The sequence below is a fragment of the Crinia signifera genome, chromosome 1 (genome assembly GCF_055691185.1).
Source record: "Crinia signifera chromosome 1, ASM5569118v1, whole genome shotgun sequence".
Classification (NCBI taxonomy): domain Eukaryota; kingdom Metazoa; phylum Chordata; class Amphibia; order Anura; family Myobatrachidae; genus Crinia; species Crinia signifera.
In genome coordinates, this window is record NC_139217.1 from 263,092,238 (window position 1) to 263,113,546 (window position 21,309).

The window sequence follows — 21,309 nt, forward strand, 5'->3', positions numbered from 1 at the left end:
GACAGGGTTTTATATACACACGCACAAGAGTAGTGTGCTACAGGGGGGTCACACAAACAGGGATAGGGGGTACAGGGGCTCTGACACTGGGTGAGGGGGGTCACACACAGGGGTTGCGGGGTCACATACCAGGGATTATGGTGGTAAGGGGCTCAAGGTGTCACACACATTGGGATAGGGGTTACAGGGGGGCATATACCAGAGATGATTGGGGTTTGAGGGAGTCACACACACAGAGGAAGAGGGTAGGGTGGTGATAAGGTTTCACAAATACAGGGCGGTCACACACGGGGGGGGTAGGTTGGTGCAGGGCTCACCAGGCACTTACCAATATGTGGGGTAATGATCTGCAGGGTGTCAGTGAGGGTGTCGCCTGTGGACCCAGGCCCAGGGTGAAATGGCAAGGGAATCCAGAATGGGGATCTAGCATGAACTGCAAAGCACGATGTCCGTCTGGTGGGAGAGCAAAACGGGCCAAGCACCACTCCTCCTCATGGTGCAGCTCCTGGAGGAAGAAGGTGCCGGGTCTACTTGGTGAGGGAGAGGGCAGCTTAGATCTCCGGCGTCCAGCGGGGGTGGCAGAGCGGCTCTGATCTTTGTCATCAGTGGAGGCGGGGAACAGAGCGTTTATGATCCCTAGTGTCTAGGGGGTAACATATCATCTCTGATCTCTAGCATCGCCGTCTAGGGGGATGACAGAGCGGCTTAGATCTTTGAAGTCCGTGGAGGCAGTGGAACAGAGCATCTCTGATCTCCGGCATAGGGGGGGGGGTGAGGACAGTGCGGCTCTGGTCTCCAACGTCCGGGGAGGGAGAAAGCATCCCAGATCGCCGGTGATGTATATTCACACTCAGAGGCTTCATTTTCACAGTCAGATTCTGAGTCCGGAAGCTAGCAGCGGCGCTGACACCAGTGCGCAGCGGTGTACAGCCAACATGCGCGCATTGATTATACTTGTAGTACACTCAGGCAGCCGCGCACTGTCAGCTCCGCTCCTAGCTTCCGGAGTCTGAAAACATAGCAGCTTCAACTACTACCGCCGTCCTCCATCTAATAAGTCAAATGCTGGACTAACATCTATAGAGGGTGCAGTGGGTTGCCTTGGGGCCCCCCAAACTGCCGGGGCCCATAGCAACTGCATCCCCTGCACCCTCTTTAGTTACACCACTGACTCCTATCTCCCACAGGTATGGCCTGTTTATACTGCCTTTACTCTCTGTTTTGACAGTGTAACATTCTCCCACGCAGTTTGCAGCCTGTAATAACAAGTGCAAGGGGACACCACTGTCTAAAGTGCCCTGGGCCCCCTAAAGGCTTAATCTGGTGCAGTGTGGTGTGTATTTTGGAGCCCCCCTGTGTCTCAGGGGCCCGTGTACACCGCACACACTGCACCCATTATAGATACATCAATGAACTGTACTGTGCTTAGAGAATGTGCATGAAGAGTGAATAAGAAGTAAACCATAAAGGATATGTTACTCATGAAAGGAAGAGCGACTGAACAATGACTCACAGGAAAGAATCAATAGCCGATCAGTTTTTTTCAGTACATAACTTTTCCATTTCTTTGTTATTTTAACAGTGCCGTATGTTATTCAATGCCTAAACAGAAATCACATTGAGTGCTTCTAATAGACTAATCTAATGAATTCTGCAGGATCTTACTAGTTCTTTATTCTGGACAATTAAGTACAACAAGTCAACTGCATGAGATTCTATTTCATTCTTGGAAACTATTTCAAATGTTTTTTTCTTTTCAAATACTTTCTCATTATTGCTTAGGTTTTATAACCTCAGGGGCAGCTTAAATAAAGAAATCCATTATTGTGACTGAACAGCAACAAAATAATTATAGTGTTATCATTTAAATCCAGAAATGCATTGATAAAAAGTTTATATTACGGGTCTTAATCTGAGGTGGGAGTAACTGTTAGCAGCATTCAGAGGTGTACAGTTACATGCACAGCGGCCATATCATACACTGCGGACTTGCTAATGACTCGGGCACCATGTTGGGCATATAGATGACCACTGCTGTTATTGGGCTTGCTAGGCAGCAAATGTATGCTGCCTAGTGAGCCAACCTGAATCAGGCCCATTGTGTGCACATTGGATGCACCATGGTACCTTAGAGCAACCCTATGCTTAGATGCGGAACTAGCGGCGGTGCAGCTGGTGTAAGGGTATCGCAACTGGTGGAATTGGACCATCTTCTGCACCCTGGGCAGCAACCAGCTAGAAACTGGAAGAGAGGAGCAGGATCTTAGCTAGGGAAGGAGAGTTCAAATGTGAGAGCAGTTGTGCTGTCAACATCATCAGTACACATGATGGGTGATGAGATCAGTCATCACACTTCAGTAGAACGAAGAGGGTGGGAAGAAAGGTGTGGCGAAAAGGAGGGATGGGCAAAGAAAGAGCTGCGGCAGTACATTGTGTACCACAGCATCTCTGCCAGGATATTAGCCCTTGGCAGTGCTAAATAACAGCACAAAAAAAAGTATGAAAAAAAGCAGAAAGATACCAGTGGGATATACCCCAAAAAACAGTGAATCTACTATGAAGAAGTAGATATCCTTGTATTCAAGACCCTTTCCACATCACACGTACAGTAAACCAAGTAACCACAAAACACATTATTGTATGAATTCCTTAGATTTTACAATGCTTTTAGGTGGCAATCATCAAGCACAGTGATTTCTACAAATTGTCCTAAATAAAAACACATGTACAGTGTTATGGAGGTTTGGCCGGACACACTATTGGCCCTCCAAGTCATGTGACTGGATCTCCCGATGGTCACATGGTCATTCCGGATGCCCAATACATAAAATATGGACTCGTGCCCACGTTCAAGCTTGTGCTCACGGTCCTTCTGGTATCCGTAGCCAAAATAAAGAAATTCATATGGTGCTGCTTGTTGGTTTTCAAAGTCGGTCATATGGCTCACGTGATCTGGTCATGTGACCATTGTGGACATCCCTGTGGTTCTGTTAATACAAAAAATTGTATAGTAGGGTTGCCATAGTGACTGGTGTAATTACCTTAAAATAAAGAAACACTAGACCAAATGAAAAATAGGACATTGAGAATGGAATTTAAAAAGAGAATGAAAAGAGCAATAGTGAAACCAACATACAGCAAAAGAATAGGGTTATTGTCTACAAAAAAAAAACCATTATCCTAGAGAAACCATTTGAGTTCAAAATCAGAATATAGGTCTCCCTGTAGTATTAATTGCATTTCGTTTTTGAACATAATTGAGATTGGGTCTCTCTGTCTTTTATTTAATCTGATCAAACTATTTAATAGATGATGTTGTACAATGGTGGTGTGTTTTATAGTGGTTAGAGAGTGCATGTGTCTCAAGGCCCTTTCTGAGGTTTCTAATGCGCTCGCTTAGTTGCACCTTTAGGGGTCTTAACGGGCGTCCTACATATATGAGACTGCAGCTGCATTCAATCATATATATGACGTTTCTCACATTACTTATTGATGTTATGTTCTTATGGAATCCTTTTGTTCTAATATTACCTTCCATTTGCTTTGGAAATAATGTACTTTTGACTTAAACTGATTTTAAATTCTGTGCCTTATAGATAAAGGGAGGTCTATCAGGTATAACTTTTCCCAGTATTGGGTCTTTTATGTCCCAGTGTTTATGAAAGATTTTGCCGTTTTTATATAGTTTATATTATAACCTGTTATAAAGGACCATACATACTTATTGTACTTATTATTCTTTATATAACTGGGATTTCTTTTTTTTAGTAGTGTTTTCCTTTGAGTGTTATCTACTGTGCCTGTATGGCAGCTGTCCTTAAGCAGTAAAACTGTGTATGTATATGTGTGTGTGTGTGTGTGTGTATATGTATGTATGTGTATATATATATATATATGTGTGTATATATATATATATATATATATATATATATATATATATATATGTATATAAATATATGTATTGATATATAGCAGCAGCTCATTTTAATAAAAATAAAAAGTGATACAACTTGTTTAAAAATGGGGACCTAGTTTAGTTTATATAGATCCCTTTAATGCAGAAACTCTAAGCTAAATTCAAGGTTTCAGGACATTTTTATACATTGAATTTATTCTGATGCCTGTTTGAGTTTATTAGTGCCATGAGATTAGTAGTTAGGAGTATGATGCTGTCTGTAGTATATGGCAGACACTAGTGCTGCCTGTAGTATATGTAGGTCACTAAGGCTATCTGTAGTATGTCTTCACTAGTGCTGCATGTATTGTATGGTGATCACTAGAGCTGCCTGTAGTATATGTTGGTCACTTATGCTGTCTGTATTGTATGGTAATCACTAATGCTGCCTGTAGTATATGTTGGTCACTTTTGCTGTCTGTATTGTATAGTGATCACTAGTGCTGTCTGTAGTATACTGTATGTAGGTCACTAATGCTGTCTAGTTAGAATTGTAAAATGTATTATTATGCTGAGTGATTGTGCTTAAGCCCAATGCTCAGCACGGAGTACAGGACACCCCAAATTTACAGGGCTTAAGGGGACAGAATAATAAAAACAGACAAGCACACCAGAAGCAGAGGAAAGGGATTACAGTGTTTTTTTCCACATTCCCCCATGCTACAGGACATGCTGGGGGGTGCGTTCCCACACACACCCAGGTCACAGGACCTGCTTTGGCCAATGAAAAAAAAGCAAGGTTTTCTGCTTTTTTCCATCTTCAATGGAAACTGCATGGTCTCCTGCTTAACTACAATTATAAGGAACTGAGCATCTGCATCAGAAACCCAGGAATTGTCAGGTGAGGGTAGACCCCACAGCATAATTGCCCTCCCAGTTTTTGCAGACACACGATTTTTGGATCCCCTTTGGCGGAAAAGTGGGCATCCCTCCCGCATTCTTCCCAATTCCTAGTGCATTTGGTAGAATTTAAAGGTGATTAATGAGCCTCCACATCCACCATGAAAGGGGCAGGGCTTACGCAAGTATATGCTAATCATGATGTTGTGGCATCTATGAATATTTTGGCCAATCACGACATGTTCCCCATTAGGAGTGGTGCCTAATGGTGCAAATAGCCTGATTCCACCCCCCATCACTGCCCACCAGCTATGTCTCTTAGGGCACCACCCAAAGAGGAATGAGAAGTAGAAAAGAATGCCACACAGGAGAGCTGTATTTAGTGAAAAGGGGGGTGTATGGAATGTAAAGAACTGCTGGGAGTGAGTGCTTTGGATACAGTGAGGTCATTTACATTTATTTGTATGTTTAAAATGTGTTGGCATGTATATGTATGTCAGTCTTCAGTGTGTCATGGCACAGAAATGTTTGAGAACCTGTGGTCTATGCAATCTGAAAGTGAATACTGTAATTCCATCACCACAAGGAGAAAAGATCAGCACATCCCAGACAAATATTGTTTACAATATGTGCACCGCAAGTCTGTTTCTTGTAACAATATTGGTTCTTTCACGCGGAGCCACACAAAAGTAACTATAAACAAGAAGTCGGATTGTACAGGAGGAATACAGATAGAGATAACACTTTAAATAGATTAAGGTGTGTTATATAACAATAAATGAATACAATAAAAAAAACCTGCACATCTACAAACAAGTATCTATGTTATTCACATTCGTTAGAGACACAGAGGAGGTATGCATAGGGCAGGGGTTCCCAATCTTTTTCAAATCGCGGCACCCTAGAGTATCCACGGGGTATCCACGGCACCCCTAGGCCCAATAAAATAAATATAAAATTAAGTAGATTGTGTTTAAATGTGCTTCTTAGGTTCAGTTATGTGGTAAAGGGCACACATTTTATGATTGGCAGCCACCAGCACTGGTTTTGTCCATAAATAATTGACCATAAATAATTTGAGTTGGTCCTGGTCCACCAACCCGTGGCACCCCTGCAAGTGTCCCGAGGCACCCCAGGGAGCCACGGCACACAGTTTGGGAACCACTGGCATAGGGAGTCCTTTAGAAATACAAGACAATAGCAACATGGGGAATAAATCAACAAAAGCAATCAATTTAATTATGCTATCTATATCTACAGTACTAAGCCGACCAATTTTTTTTTTCGATTCAACATACTGAATCTCACTTTTGTTTATGTGCAATAACCATATAGCGGACTGTAAAAGAAAATACATAAAAGAAGACTTTGCATCAAGAAAGTCTCAGCCTGGCTGACTATTGCAAGCTGACTATTTTTAGTTTGTCATATTTTAAAGTAACTCATATCATCTGTTACACCAGTATTGAAGTAGCTGCTTGCATACTGCTATATTCTATATCTAGGTAACTCATATCATCTGTTATACCAGTATTAAAGTAGCTGCTTGCATACTGCTATATTTTATATATAGGTAACTCATATCATCTGTTACACCAGTATTGAAGTAGCTGCTTGCATACTGCTATATTCTATATCTAGGTAACTCATATTATCTGTTACACCAGTATTGAATTAGCTGCTTGCATATTGCTATATTCTATATCTAGGTAACTCATATCATCTGTTACACCAGTATTGAAGTAGCTGCTTGCATACTGCTATATTCTATATCTAGGTAATTGTGCAAATATTTTTATAAGATTTGAAAGTGAGTTAGAATTTATTAGTGGCTGGGATGGTATGTAACCTCTTACCATTTGTTATCTTAGTTTTATTGCTAGTGGAAGAGGGGCTCTGGCTGGGTGGGGTCTCAATCAATTAACTTAGAAACAGCTTTTAGTATATATTGTGAACACAAGGCTGACCTCAGCCTGGCTGACTATTTTTAGTTTGTCATATTTTAAAGTAGGAAGATTTTTAAGTAGGGCGAAAACAGTTACATAGATTAAAGCTTGGACTTAAACTGGACAGAAACTGCCAACCAACTTAACATCTTCGTATCAAAGTGACTCAGAAAGACACCAGCAACCCAGAAAACCAAGAGACTGCTTTGAGTGAGCTCACTTCATTCTCACATCATACTACTCCTGGCTGCTTAAACTGCCTATTCAGCTGTGATATCACCATTTCTCCATCTGCGTAAACTTTTTGAATATCACTCTTTATGCTTGTACTTGCTTTGTCAGTTTTGAAAATGCCCAGCTGTACCTCTAATGACTTTACCTCTCTTGCTGTTCCATTGAGAGTAGGTGTCCCTGATTTATTTATTCTTGGCCCTCTTCTCTATCTCTACATGTCCTCTCTGGGTGAACTTATTTGTTCACTCGACTTCCACTATGCCGAAAATACTAAAATCTACCCCTCATTTCCTGATCGCTCTCCTTCCATCCTAACTCATATCTCCAACTGTCTCTCTGCTATCTACTCTTGGATGACCCAGCCAGGGCCGGTGCAAGGCACCGGAGCGCCCCAGGCGAGTCGGGGTGGGGGCGCCCCAGTGCCATGGTGTGTGTGTGTGTGTGTGGGGGGTACCTGTTGCGCCTTCTGGGGAGGAAGGGGTGTCTATTCCGGGATCTGACAGGAGCCTGCGCGGGTACCTGTCCTGCGACGCTTTGTGTATAAACCTGGCGGCGGCGGGGGTCCCTGCAGTGAATAATAAATAACTAGCTCTATCCGGCGGTCGGGCGGGAAGCGCATCTGTTTTGAAAACACTGGCCGCACGCTGATTGGCTGAATCAGCGTGCGGCCAGTGTTTTCAAAATAGAAGCGCTTCCTGCGCCGCCGCATAGTGCTAGTTATTTATTATTCACTGCAGGGACCCCCGCCGCCGCCAGGTTTATACACAAAGCGTCGCAGGACAGGTACCCGCGCAGGCTCCTGTCAGATCCCGGAATAGACACCCCTTCCTCCCCAGACGGCACAACAGGTACCCCGTGGCTGGGGGGCGAAATGCCGCCCTCCAGTGGCCGGCGCCCTAGGCAAATGCCTAGACTTGCCTAGTGGTGGCGCCGGCCCTGGACCCAGCGCTATTTTAGACTTAAAATATCAAACACTAAGCTGACCTCTTCCGACCCTCCTGCATAAAACCTGACCATCTCTTATCCCAACCTGTTTATGCTCACCTCTCCCCCTTCTGTGTTACCCCTGTCTGTCTAACCCTCCCCTTTAGAATGTAAGCTCTCACGGGCAGGGCCCTCTCTCCTCATGTGCCTTTCTTAGAATATATAAACCACTGCCACCCTGATAATTGCTTCAGTGTCCTGTCCCCTGATGCAACTATCCGTATTAACCATGTACTTTTTCTAAACTGTCTTGTAATGTAATTTGTTTTGTGTTTGCTCATAACTATGCTCTGTAAAGCGCTGCGGAATTTGTATGCGCTATATAAGAAACTGTTAATAAATAATAATAAATAATAAGAAAGTATAGAGGTGCTATTAACCCTTTGAGTGCCAAATGAATTTGTCAAAATCGGTGTGAAAATTGGCAAGCAAGCATTTTTATTCATCTTAATAGCCTGTAATGTTTCAAAAATCAATTCAGTCATTACAAGCATTAAAGAACTCTTACATCTCCTTAAGCACAATTCATCTCATATTCCGAGCCATTTTACTGCATCAGGATTGTAATTTTCTTTTAAGTAAATGCAGATAAATACTATGGCTGGTAATACCATATAATATCATAAATGTCAAGTAATTCAGAGAAGTATATAAACCCAATGTTTCCAAACGTCTTTGATGTTTTTAGATCTGTGCATATCCTAGGCTGCGATGTCAGACACATCACAAGCACATACTGTATCACTCTGACCAGATTGCCGTATCAAAGTCAAAAATATTGTGAGATTGACCTTTGCCATTTGTGACTGTGTATATCTCTGTGTAATGGATTTTTACCTACTGCATGAGTATTAATATTTGTCGCTGTGAACCACACAGGCACCGTCTAAATGCATTGCTAGGTTGCTTTTTCTGCACATATCACTTTGACCTGATTGCCGTATCAGAGTCAAATATATCATGAGATTACCATTGCCTTTTTGATGCTGTGAACCACAACCGATTAGACATCCAATTGGGATGATCCACACAGGCACTGTTTAAATCTCATTGCTAGGTTGTTTTTCTCGCACATGCCATTCTGACCAGACTGCCTTATCAGAACCTAGTACATCGTGAGAGTGTCAGTCTGTTTGTGCTTGCCCTTTTGACCGTATTGTGCAATCTCAGTCTAATACATCGAGTGATTGTCATTCTATGTGTGTGCATATCAAACGTACATCCAGTGATTGTCACTTTGTGTACGTGCATATCAGTCTTAAATCAGTTACCATGTTTATCGGATCTGCATAGCCACATATCTGTGGCCCAACATACTCTGCATATTATTTACCATTAAGCTTGCCTGTTTCTGCAAATAATATTGCTTGTATCTACAACAACTTACATGACTGTTTAATCTCGGTTGGTGGTTCTGTACCCCTTTTTCCACTTAATGTGATCACCTAGGGACTTAAAATCATCATTATTCTCCCTCTGTGACACATACCCCACAGAACTGTACCACACAACCCCCGGATCAAATCTGGTGTTAAATGTCAATCTTTCATTTTCACCAGTAAGACCAATCGGATAGGGGGCACATACCAATTTTTATCTTTCTCTATCTCTTTTTATTGAATTGAGTACAACCAGATTATTACTCTCAACCTCCATCCAATTTATTTTATATGATGGAGGGTAGTAGAAGGGTCTGGTTACTGCAATAAATTCAGTGTGCTGTACTCTCATATATCGTTGCTCTCTCATCCCTAGGCAGATCTGACCCGTCCTGCAATACCTTGCGTATCAGGCTGTGGTCACCCTGTGTCTCTGGAAAGCAGAAGCAATTTATGGTCCCAAATGTCAGTCCTGTGTTGCTATATCAATCCAATTAAGTATACGACCATACACCACTGGGCCGCCTGATCTCGTCCGATCTCAGCAGCTAAACAGTGATTGGCCAGATCAGTATTTAATCGGGCGACTGATAGGGAAGATCTGGTGTCGTATGAACAGCGGGACACCTCGAATACCAGGCGCAACACCAATGACTATTTTTCTGTCCTCACTCTTTCCTGGTTTAGTCTACTGACTATTAGACCGCTAGCACATATCCGTTATTACTGTGAACTTCCTTATCACCTCTACCCCACTGATGGGAATTTTCACGGGTTGAACATTTCCTCAACTCAACAGGGGGTGGTCCCCTCTGTGTAAAACATTCTCGCCTAGTCGATGTGACTTTCTATTGTATTATATACATATACTGTGATGCACCATTGTAAATTGTATTTACTTGAAATGTTTTATTTTTGACGCCAACATATTTGAAGTGAACCCTAATAAAAGTTATTTATTAATTCCAATCATCTTACTACTTTACACCTATTTACCTAAAAAGAGTGCCCCAAAAACCTAGTTTTGTTCTTCCTTTGTCCTTCTTTGGACACCCCACTTTTAATCAGCTTTACTGCTAAACTTTTGGGAGCACCACCAACCTAGCACCACTGACAACAAAAGTCATACTGGTTGTATGTTGGTATTCCTATCAATTGTTAACAATCCTTTACAATTTATATTTCATTGTTATTTTCTTTGCTTGTGACGATCCACCCCAACTCTTCGAAACAGTTATTTTACTGAGGTATTTCTCAGTTTCCGGATCGAGCACAGCCCAAAAGGAAACGCTTTAGTTTCCTGAATTTATTCTTCACTTTCCTCGACCTAGGGCCCCAACTGGCATTTTTGTGTGACAACTTCAAACTCCTAAACATCCTTTTACCCCTATTGGCATGTCTACTTTGAACCTCCGCAATGAACTGACTTACAAACACAAAACCAAGGATTTTAATAACATTTTCTCCACCCATTCCTCCAATATACCAACTGATCTGGGTTGGGACGACGAACTTCACAATCTGAAAAAAACTCTACAGAGACAAATCAGGTCAAACTGGGATCTCTCCAGCCTGGAAAATTATCAGAAACACAAAGTCACTCCCAGAGGACTCCGACCCAAGACATTTCCATCTTTCGAGTTACATACTGAGAACCTTAAGAAAGAATGGGAGACTAGCCTCCTTAAATGCTTACAAGAACTTATCTCAATACTCATCAAGCATAATCACCTCATATTAGAGGAATGCTCACAAAACATTGAGACCTTGGGCAAAAAACTCGAAAAGTGGGAGCAAAATAACGACTTTCAAAACAACTTTGACAAAATAAAAAAAGATTTGGAAGCATATGAGGCTGTGATAGTCGAGAGGAAAAAGACCAAATTCCAACGGGACGTTCGAGATTTTAGTTCTGGCAAGATCTTCAACTGGACTAGACCACCCCAATCATATCGAGGTCAACCCAAGAGAGACCAGAGAGGGACCACTACGTTCTCCGAGTCTGAGTACTCAAGTACTGATGACAACAGTGACGGCTCAAATTCCTATAATCGGGACAATTTTTTAGACTTTGGAAGGGGCAATGGCCCCAGACAAGGGAGAGGAAGAGGAAGACAAGAAGGAGCATCAAGAAACAGAAGAAGAGATTGGTCGACATGGAAGCCACGGCAGGCCAGTCGACAGTCGCAAAGGAACAGACCAATGTGAGGACAGTAGAAACTGGTTTACAAATCATTAATCTATCAGACCATATTCTTACACCCGACCAATGTACAGTTCTTCAGAAAGGCCTATCCTTCTCCCCTACTAATAAATTTGACAGATTTAAATGGGAAACTAGTCTTCATCTTTTTAGCCGCAAACTTCTACTTACCAAATTTCATGCGATGCAACTCCAAGCAATTCAAGGCTTGGAAAAATTGCAGGACCCAGGACCGGAACATCTAGGGAGAACAATCTGCAAAAAAAGATCAACTTTCTTTCCCACAGAGGCTATTTGCCCGGAAGTGAAAGTCTTTACAAACCTGGTGGCCAGGGACTTTGATGAACTCCATCGGAAAGCCAAATACTCTCACACTGGAGGCAATCTGACTAGACAAGAATCCCTAGCCCTTAAGGAAATCCGGAGCTGGGACGACATTGTCATTAAACCCTTGGATAAGGGGGGCAATATTGTTCTCTGGCCAACTCCCTTATACCTTAAGGAGGTACACAGACAACTCAATGACAAGTCATGTTACCATAAGACCCTGTTTGATCCCTCCTTAAATTTTCAAACTGAATATGACCGCATAATAGGAAGAGCCCTTGCGGATGGCACCATCACCAAATTAGAGTTCCAATACCTCCAAACCCCGAATCCTAGAGTTGCAACTTTCTACCTTCTTCCTAAGGTCCACAAGTCTTTAACTGAACCACCAGGGAGACCCATCGTCTCCGGCAATGGATCCCTTATTGAAAACGCCTGTACTTTCATCGACATCCACCTACGCCATCATGTAACAAGTCTGCCATCATATACTAAAGACACCACTGATGTGCTAAAAAAGATACACGACATACAACTCGAGGATGATCACCTATTGGTATCCCTCGATGTTGAGTCGCTCTACAATTGTATCAAACATGATTTAGGGATCGGAGCTACCAGATATTTCCTCACTATGCAAGGAATAACTCCATTCCACAACTTTCTTCTGGAACTCCTGAGTTTTGTTCTCCATCTGAACTTCTTCGTTTTCGACGACCACTACTACATCCAGGGAAGGGGGACAGCGATGGGGGCAGCATATGCCCCTACGTACGCTAACCTCTTCCTTGGATGGTGGGAAAGGGAATTCGTCTTTCAGAATGATGCAGATGTCGAATGTATACACATCTGGATGCGCTATATTGACGACATCCTCATCATCTGGAAGGGCACCCCTGAGCAACTTAAGGACTTCATTCTTAGACTCAATACTAATAACCTCAACCTCAAATTTACTTACGAAGTCAGCCCAAACAGCATCACCTTTCTTGACCTCCACCTATACCGTGACACCAACAACAAACTCAGTACAGAACTGTATAGGAAATCAACATCAACCAATAGCCTTTTACACTGTACCAGTTCACACTTTCCACCCACTGTATCTAATCTCCCGAAAGGGAAATTCTTGAGGCTACGCCGCAATTGCTCGAACGATCAGACCTTCTTGGTGAAATATGAAGAACTATCATTACAGCTACAGGATAGAGGATATTCCAAGCGGCTCATTAAGAAAGCCAGAAAATCCATTGTGAATACCACAAGAGAGTCTATTCTATTCAATACCAAGACTGACAGCATAACTGACACTCAGACCATCAGGATGGTCGGTACGTTCTGTCCACAATGGAAAGCCATCAAAAATATCGTACAGAAACATTGGCATATTCTCCTCACTGACAAAGATCTACTAGAAAACCTCAAACCCAATGTTGACCTGAGCTGGCGGAGGGCACCCAACCTACGAGACAATCTGGTACAGAGCCATTACATTAGGAACAAACCCAGGATACCCAATGTTAAAGGTACCCACCCATGTGGCAACTGTAAGGTGTGCAGCCAAGTAACCAACATTTCCACCGTCAACAATAAATTTAATGAACCTCTACAGATTCAAGGCTACTTCAACTGTAGAAGCACTAACATGATATATTGCAATCTTTGTCCCTGCAAAAAAAGATATGTAGGTATGACCTCTCGCCCCCTTAAGCAAAGGATCCTTGAGCACATTGGGACCATCCGAAATGCTGCAAAGGACAGGGCACGGATGAAACAGATCACATGAGTTGCCAGGCATTTTATGCAATATCACTCAGCCGACTCCTCTAAACTTCTCTTCTTTGGATTAGAACAAATACATCTGGGCCGCAGAGGGGGGGACATCCACCAATCCCTATTACAAAGGGAGAGCTGGTGGATCTTTTACCTTGATGCACTGTCCCCAGTGGGCCTTAATGAAGGGATCCACTACAGTGCCTTCCTATGAAACCAGGTTCTGCTCTGGACCCTAGCTATTGTTTAATCTTGTGTTCTTCCTCTCTGGTCATCTGCAGACCAATATACTCTCCTCCCGTGTCTCACATTATCGACATGAGCTATGTCCCGTGTCCCATACCAGTTGCTGTCCATCCTCTCTTTAATTTAATTTAACTTAACTTAACCCAATTGAATTTATTTCTTTTTAATTTAATTTTATTTTATCGTATTGTATGTAACGTGTTGCTGTTTTGTATCTTATCCCCCTATGTCTTCCCATCCACCCCACCATCCCCAGCTCCCCCAGTTATCCTATTTCATAATTGAGCAGTCCTCTCAAGGGACACCATCCTGCAAGGCGGCCACTTTCTATATTCATATACCCCCCCTCTCCTTGCAGGTCATTCATCCAACCTATTATCCCCCCCCCCTGGCTCCACCCCTGCCACACAGTTTCCCCTAAGGTTACCGTTGACAATTCCCTGTGTCGTCATCCTCACCCCACATATCACCAACTATTCTCATACCATACACCCCTATCGCTGCCCTATCACACTCAGGAATTCAGGCATTTGCCCAATTTTTAAGCTAATTGTGACCATCGATAGTACCATCCTCAATACCATCTACAACTTTCTCAGCAACATCATTATCACTTTCTCTCTGCTTATCTTTCTGTCTGTGTACTCATCGTGCGCATATATCCAGTTCCTCCCTCCCCCTTACCATTCCTTATAGTTATGCCCCTGCCATATACACTTACTTCCTCCCTACATCCCGTTCCATTGCAACACTCCCCTTATTCTGTACTCCTAGGTTCATGTTTGCTTTCTATATGTGCTTTTCATCTATTGAACTGTATTTCCAGCATTTGATATCTCTGGCACCTTTGCCATATCCAGTCTGTTACCCATATGTCCACCCCACGCTCACGTTACCACTTTCTATCACAGGGTCCGATACCTATTGGTATCCCCTGCACAACAGTCCCTCCTTATTACAGCCGTCATACGGCTCCGGCACCCGCCCACCGACATGCCTGTAGATGCACGGACACATTATACGTAGTATACGTACCAAGCTGAGCTGGCTGTCATGCAGATCAATCCGATTCGTCTGCTTCCAGGTCCGTCTCCCAGCCCACCCTTCCCATTGGTCACACACCAGATATTACGTCTTGGGGATCCCCTAGGTCAGCGCGTCACGGTGAACAAGCCTCCACGGCGAAACACGTGTCCAGACGCACCTTAGGACCACCCCCTGACGTCACTCCATACCCGGAGCTCTCCACCCGCTGCAAGCCACGGGCGGATCACCCGGCTGCTGCTACACAGCCATCAACGCTGAAATTGTCAGTAGACGCAGCCTGACTCAGGGACTCACCCGGACTGAGTCACTGTCAACAGCGGGTTGTCACCCGCCAGGTACCAGCACTCCGCACGGTACCCTACCACCTCTCATTACGTGGGACTTCCCACTCACCGCCATACCTACACACTGATAAGGCTGTCCACTCTCTCCCACCAACCTCTGTCCCTCTTTTCTATTGTTCGGTGATTTCCCCAATATCTTTGTGTAATGGAGGTTTACCCACTGCATTAATATTAAATCTGCCGCTGTGAACCGCACAGGCACTATTTAAATTCACAGCTGGTTTGCTTTTCTTGCACATATCACTCTGACCAGATTGCCGTATCAAAGTCAGATATATTGTGAGATTGACCTTTGCCATTTGTGACTGTGTATATCTCTGTGTAATGGATTTTTACCTACTGCATGAGTATTAATATTTGTCGCTGTGAACCACACAGGCACCGTCTAAATGCATTGCTGGGTTGCTTTTTCTGCACATATCACTTTGACCTGATTGCCGTATCAGAGTCGCCGTATCAGAGTCAAACATATCATGAGATTACCATTGCCTTTTTGATGCTGTGAACCACAACCGATTAGACATCCAATTGGGATGATCCACACAGGCACTGTTTAAATCTCATTGCTAGGTTGTTTTTCTCGCACATGCCATTCTGACCAGACTGCCTTATCAGAACCTAGTACATCGTGAGAGTGTCAGTCTGTTTGTGCTTGCCCTTTTGACCGTATTGTTGTGCAATCACAGTCTAATACATCCAGTGATTGTCACTTTGTGTACGTGCATATCAGTCTTAAATCAGTTACCATGTTTATCGGATCTGCATAACCACATATCTGTGGCCCAACATACTCTGCATATTATTTACCATTAAGCTTGCCTGTTTCTGCAAATAATATTGCTTGTATCTACAACAACTTACATGACTGTTTAATCTCGGTTGGTGGTTCTGTACCCCTTTTTCCACTTAATATGATCACCTAGGGACTTAAAATCATCATTATTCTCCCTCTGTGACACATACCCCACAGAACTGTACCACACAACCCCCGGATCGAATCTGGTGTTAAATGTCAATCTTTCATTTTCACCAGTAAGACCAATCGGATAGGGGGCACATACCAATTTTTATCTTTCTCTATCTCTTTTTATTGAATTGAGCACAACCAGACTATTACTCTCAACCTCCATCCAATTTATTTTATATGATGGAGGGTAGTAGAAGGGTCTGGTTACTGCAATAAATTCAGTGTGCTGTACTCTCATATATTGTTGCTCTCTCATCCCTAGGCAGATCTGACCCGTCCTGCAATACCTTGCGTATCAGGCTGTGGTCACCCTGTGTCTCTGGAAAGCAGAAGCAATTTATGGTCCCAAATGTCAGTCCTGTGTTGCTATATCAATCCAATTAGGTATACGACCATACACCACTGGGCCGCCTGATCTTGTCCGATCTCAGCAGCTAAACAGTGATTGGCCAGATCAGTACCTAATCGGGCGACTGATAGGGAAGATCTGGTGTCGTATGAACAGCGGGACACCTAGAATACCAGGCGTGACACCAATGACTATTTTTCTGTCCTCAGTCTTTCCTGGTTTAGTCTACTGACTATTAGACCGCTAGCACATATCCGTTATTACTGTGAACTTTCTTATCACCTCTACCCCACTGATGGGAATTTTCACGGGTTGAACATTTCCTCAACTCAACAGGGGGTGGTCCCCTCGGTGTAAAACATTCTCGCCTAGTCGATGTGACTTTCTATTGTATTATATACATATACTGTGATGCACCATTGTAAATTGTATTTACTTGAAATGTTTTATTTTTGACGCCAACATATTTTAAGTGAACCCTAATAAAAGTTATTTATTAATTCCAATCATCTTACTACTTTACACCTATTTACCTAAAAAGAGTGCCCCAAAAACCTAGTTTTGTTCTTCCTTTGTCCTTCTTTGGACACCACACTTTTAATCAGCTTTACTGCTGAACTTTTGGGAGCACCACCAACCTAGCACCACTGACAACAAAAGTCATACTGGTTGTATGTTGGTATTCCTATCAATTGTTAACAATCCTTTACAATTTATATTTCATTGTTTTTTTTCTTTGCTTGTGACGATCCACCCCAACTCTTCGAAACATCACAAGCATGTCAGCTGTCATTTATTGGTCATTTTACCATGGTAATTGTATAGTATACCATACAATATATTACACACAGCAATTAGGCAAACAATAGAGTTCAGAATTGGAAAAGGCGGGTAGTGTACAAATTAGTTATACCATTATATAAAGATGATATACTAAATAAGTCCATTATAAGAATATCTGTCAAAAGCTATCTCAAAAGGGCACACCTCTTTCTATAATCTGTAAACTGGATCATGTAGTCAAAAGGGAGCATTGCTTAATTGTGGTGGCCAATTCTAATGGTAATGTGCGTATATCGTAAATAAACATCAAAACATTTTGGAGCTAGTTTTGCTGTATTGATCAGAGAGTCTGTCTAATCAATATAAAATAGATTGACAATCTTGGGTAAAAATTGGGGAAGAAGGTTCAAACCATTGTAAAGGTCCATACACACTGGGCAACTATGCCCAGTGTGTATGGACAGCGATGATCAATGAGCGGCTTTCCTCCTACCCGGCGCCGAAGGAGGGGGGGGGGGAGACAGCGTTGCCTAGCTGAGCGCTATGCAAAGCCGCCCTAAAAGCCGCTCATCTGCTGGTATAACCAGCAGATGAGCGGCTTTCCCGGCGATGTTGCAGGAGTGCGCAGCAGCGCTCACCGCTCATCACCAGGCCATACACACTGGGCGGCTTTGAGCTGAAAGCCGCTCAAACCTGCGGTTTTGAGCAACTTTCAGCTCAAATTCGCCCAGTGTGTATGGTCCTTTAGAGTTGTTTTTTTTTGCTGCTCAAGCTATTTTACATAGAAGTAACTTTTTTCCCTTAGTTATATTTAGAGTGATTAGATCAGCAAAAGAACCCCAAAAAACCCATGTAGGCAATTATTTTATTTATTTATTTACAGTTTCTTATATAGCACAGCATATTCTGTTTGGCTTTACAATTGAAAACAACAGTGATTTAACAAACTGGGTAGAAACAAACTGACATAGAGGTTGGTGGTCCCTACTCGGACCACCAGATTACAAGACAGTCCTGATGGGATGTAATTAAATATAAATGCTACTGGAAGTTGTGTGGGGGTTCTTGAGTATGGTAAGCTTGCCTGAAGGGGTGAGTTTTCAGGGAACACTTGAAAGTTTGGAGGCTAAAGGAGAGTCTTAATGTGCGTGGAAGGGCATTCCATAGGGTGGGTGCTGCCCGACCAAAATCCTGCAAGTGAAAGTGGGAGCAAGAAATTAGTGTGGATGAGAGAAACAGATTGTGTGCAGAGCAGAAAGGTCGGGTGGGGATATATTTTGAGATAAGCGAAGAGATATAAATTGGTGTAGTCAGAGTAATGGCCTTGAATGTAAGTAGAAGTATTTTATATTGAAAATACAGGCAACCAATGAAGAGACTGACAATAGGGGAAGATTTCTCAATATGAGGTGGAGATGAATTGCTTATTTAAAGTGTTAATGGCTTTCGTCATTTGATGAAGGCCAAGCACCCTGTGATTCCATCTAAGCACAGAACAGGTCTAATATGAGAGTAAATAAAGGAGAAAGAAATTTATCTAGATGCCTCAATCATAATGCATTATCTAATCCAGGTCTGCCTTCATCTCCTTTCATTAGCCTGAGTGTTTTAGCTTTGCACTTGCAAGTAAGGAAATAGCTGTATACCAAGAATCAAGTACTTATCATATAATTGACTTGTACACACAGGGTGATGTGGGGCTTAATTTTTGTGCTGAGCAATCTAGTTAGAGCAGATCGCTTATCACACATGGCCCTATACACACAAAGTGATGTGTGCTGGGTGATATGTGCTAACTAGGGCTTAACTCAAGTGTTCTTTATGCACATTCAGGTTATCTGACTGGATCTTGAGTGCTAAATATCTAAACAGGTGATGGCGACACGTGGGACCAGCCGCCCGCCCTGTCTTCCTCTCGGTGCACGCAAATATAAATCAGTCTCCACCGACTTATGATAGCAAACCCAGGAGAATGATTTCTCCTGCTGCCTGTGAGAGGATGTGTTCATAACTCATCCCCTTGCATGGTTGCGAGGGAATACAGCGGCGGGGTGTCGGGGGCAATTTTTCGTCAGGGCAGCAGGACGGGCTCTCTGTGACTTGGTAAGCTATGATCTTCGCAGCCTACCCAGTCAACCAGAATCAGGCCCTAAGTGTTAAAGGCTGCGATATGCTAATAATAACAAACATTCTTAGAGATAGTATAGGCTGGGAAGACCAATGTGTCAGGCATTGGGACGTTTGACCATCTGCAAATAGGATTACCTGTTACTGGGAAAAATTGGGAATGAAAGGGAGACATTTCTTAAGAAGAACCTAGTTATACCCCTTTCACACCGCCGAAAAATCCGGGTCAGCTGCGGGTCAGACCCGGATCATCAGCGGTGTAAATGGGGTATATCCGTGTCCATTTACACGGGTCCTCTACCCAGGTCCTGTGTGGAGGGGTGGTACCTGTCCTGTCAGCCTGCGGTCGGAGCTCAGCGGAAGGGAAGATGTGTGCCGCTGCTGTACCATCCCCCGGAAGCCGGTCCCTGCGGCGAATGGACAGTCAGTGTCGGCGGTCCCTCCAGCGCATAGGAACTAGTACTAGTTCCCATGCGCCAGAGGGACCCCCGCCAATGACTGTCCATTCGCCGCAGGAACTTCACGGCTGCGGGGAGTGGTACAGCAGCGGCGCACATCATCTCCTCTGCTGAGTGAGCTCCGACCTCAGGCTGACAGGTACCCCCCTCCCTTCATCAGCCGCAGGGACCCCCCTCCTCCCAGCACCCGGGGACAGCACTCCCCATCTACCCCCTAAAAACCTGGGTCAGCCCTGCCTTAAATATTATATATATTTATATATATATATATATATTTTATTTAAGGCAGGGCTGACCCAGGTCCGACCCAGGTCAAAGTGCTGTGTAAATGGGGTATAAAGCAGGGTCAGACCCTGGATACTCCAGCATTCAAAGACCAGGGTCCGACCAGGGTTTTTGGTGTAAAAGGGGTATTAGTCTCCATATTGTAGCTAGGAGAATATTGTCTTTATCTCTTCTTGGAAAAGGGCCCGTCAAGTGTGTTACAAGGCTGCTATGTGAATATGAGGACTAAATACCTGCTCTAGTGAAAAGTAATGATTGGCCTGGCCTACCCAGTCTAAAGCAATGCGTTTATTGTCTGCTAATGAGTATCTACGAAAACACATCAAATGTATGGGATGCGGTCATTCGTCAGAATGCATTTAGGTCTACAGTCATTAGGTCGACCCCACTAGGTCGACTGGCAGGAAGGTCGACCTGACTTAAGGTCGACATGGGCCAAGGTCGACATGACTTAAGGTCGAATTTGCATAAAGGTCGACATGAGGAAGGTCGACTGGTCATAAGGTCGACATGGGTTTTTCACTGTTTTTTGAGCCGACATGTGCCGACAGGCGGTATTTCATGCCCTACCATCCACTAGGGCGTGGTGGGAGAATAAAATAGTGTGCCGAGCGCAGCGAGGCACCGTGCCCGAAGCATAGCGAGTGATGCGAGGGTCCGATTCTCATTGCCAACTGTGTCCATGTCGACTGTGTCGACATTCGGATCAAAAAACAGTGAAAAACCCATGTCGACCTTATGACCAGTCGACCTTCCTCATGTCGACCTTTATGCAAATTCGACCTTAAGTCATGTCGACCTTGACCCATGTCGACCTTAAGTCAGGTCGACCTTCCTGCCAGTCGACCTAGTGGGGTCGACCTAATGACTGTAGACCTAGAATCATTCTGACGAATGATCCCAACCCAAATGTATACCTCCCAGCTGTGGTTTGCTGCAATTTTATAAAGGGAAATCATTGGATGTTTTTTGCCCATATAAAACATTGTATTTCCTTTTTTAATAATTGTAAAGGTGCCCAAACACGGTGCAATGTTCAGATGCAATGCAATGTACTTTGTA

The 21,309-nt window shown here is 43.4% G+C and overlaps 1 long non-coding RNA gene across 1 annotated transcript in view; it reads right to left on the minus strand.

Moving 5' to 3' along the window:
- Window positions 1–2,633: 2,633 nt before the first annotated feature.
- LOC146028209 (uncharacterized) overlaps window positions 2,634–21,309 on the minus strand; it is a 41,663-nt gene continuing 22,987 nt past the window's right edge. Inside the window, exon 2 of the long non-coding RNA XR_014455197.1 lies at window positions 2,634–2,987. This is a non-coding gene — a long non-coding RNA (uncharacterized LOC146028209). The remainder of the gene's footprint in view (window positions 2,988–21,309) is intronic.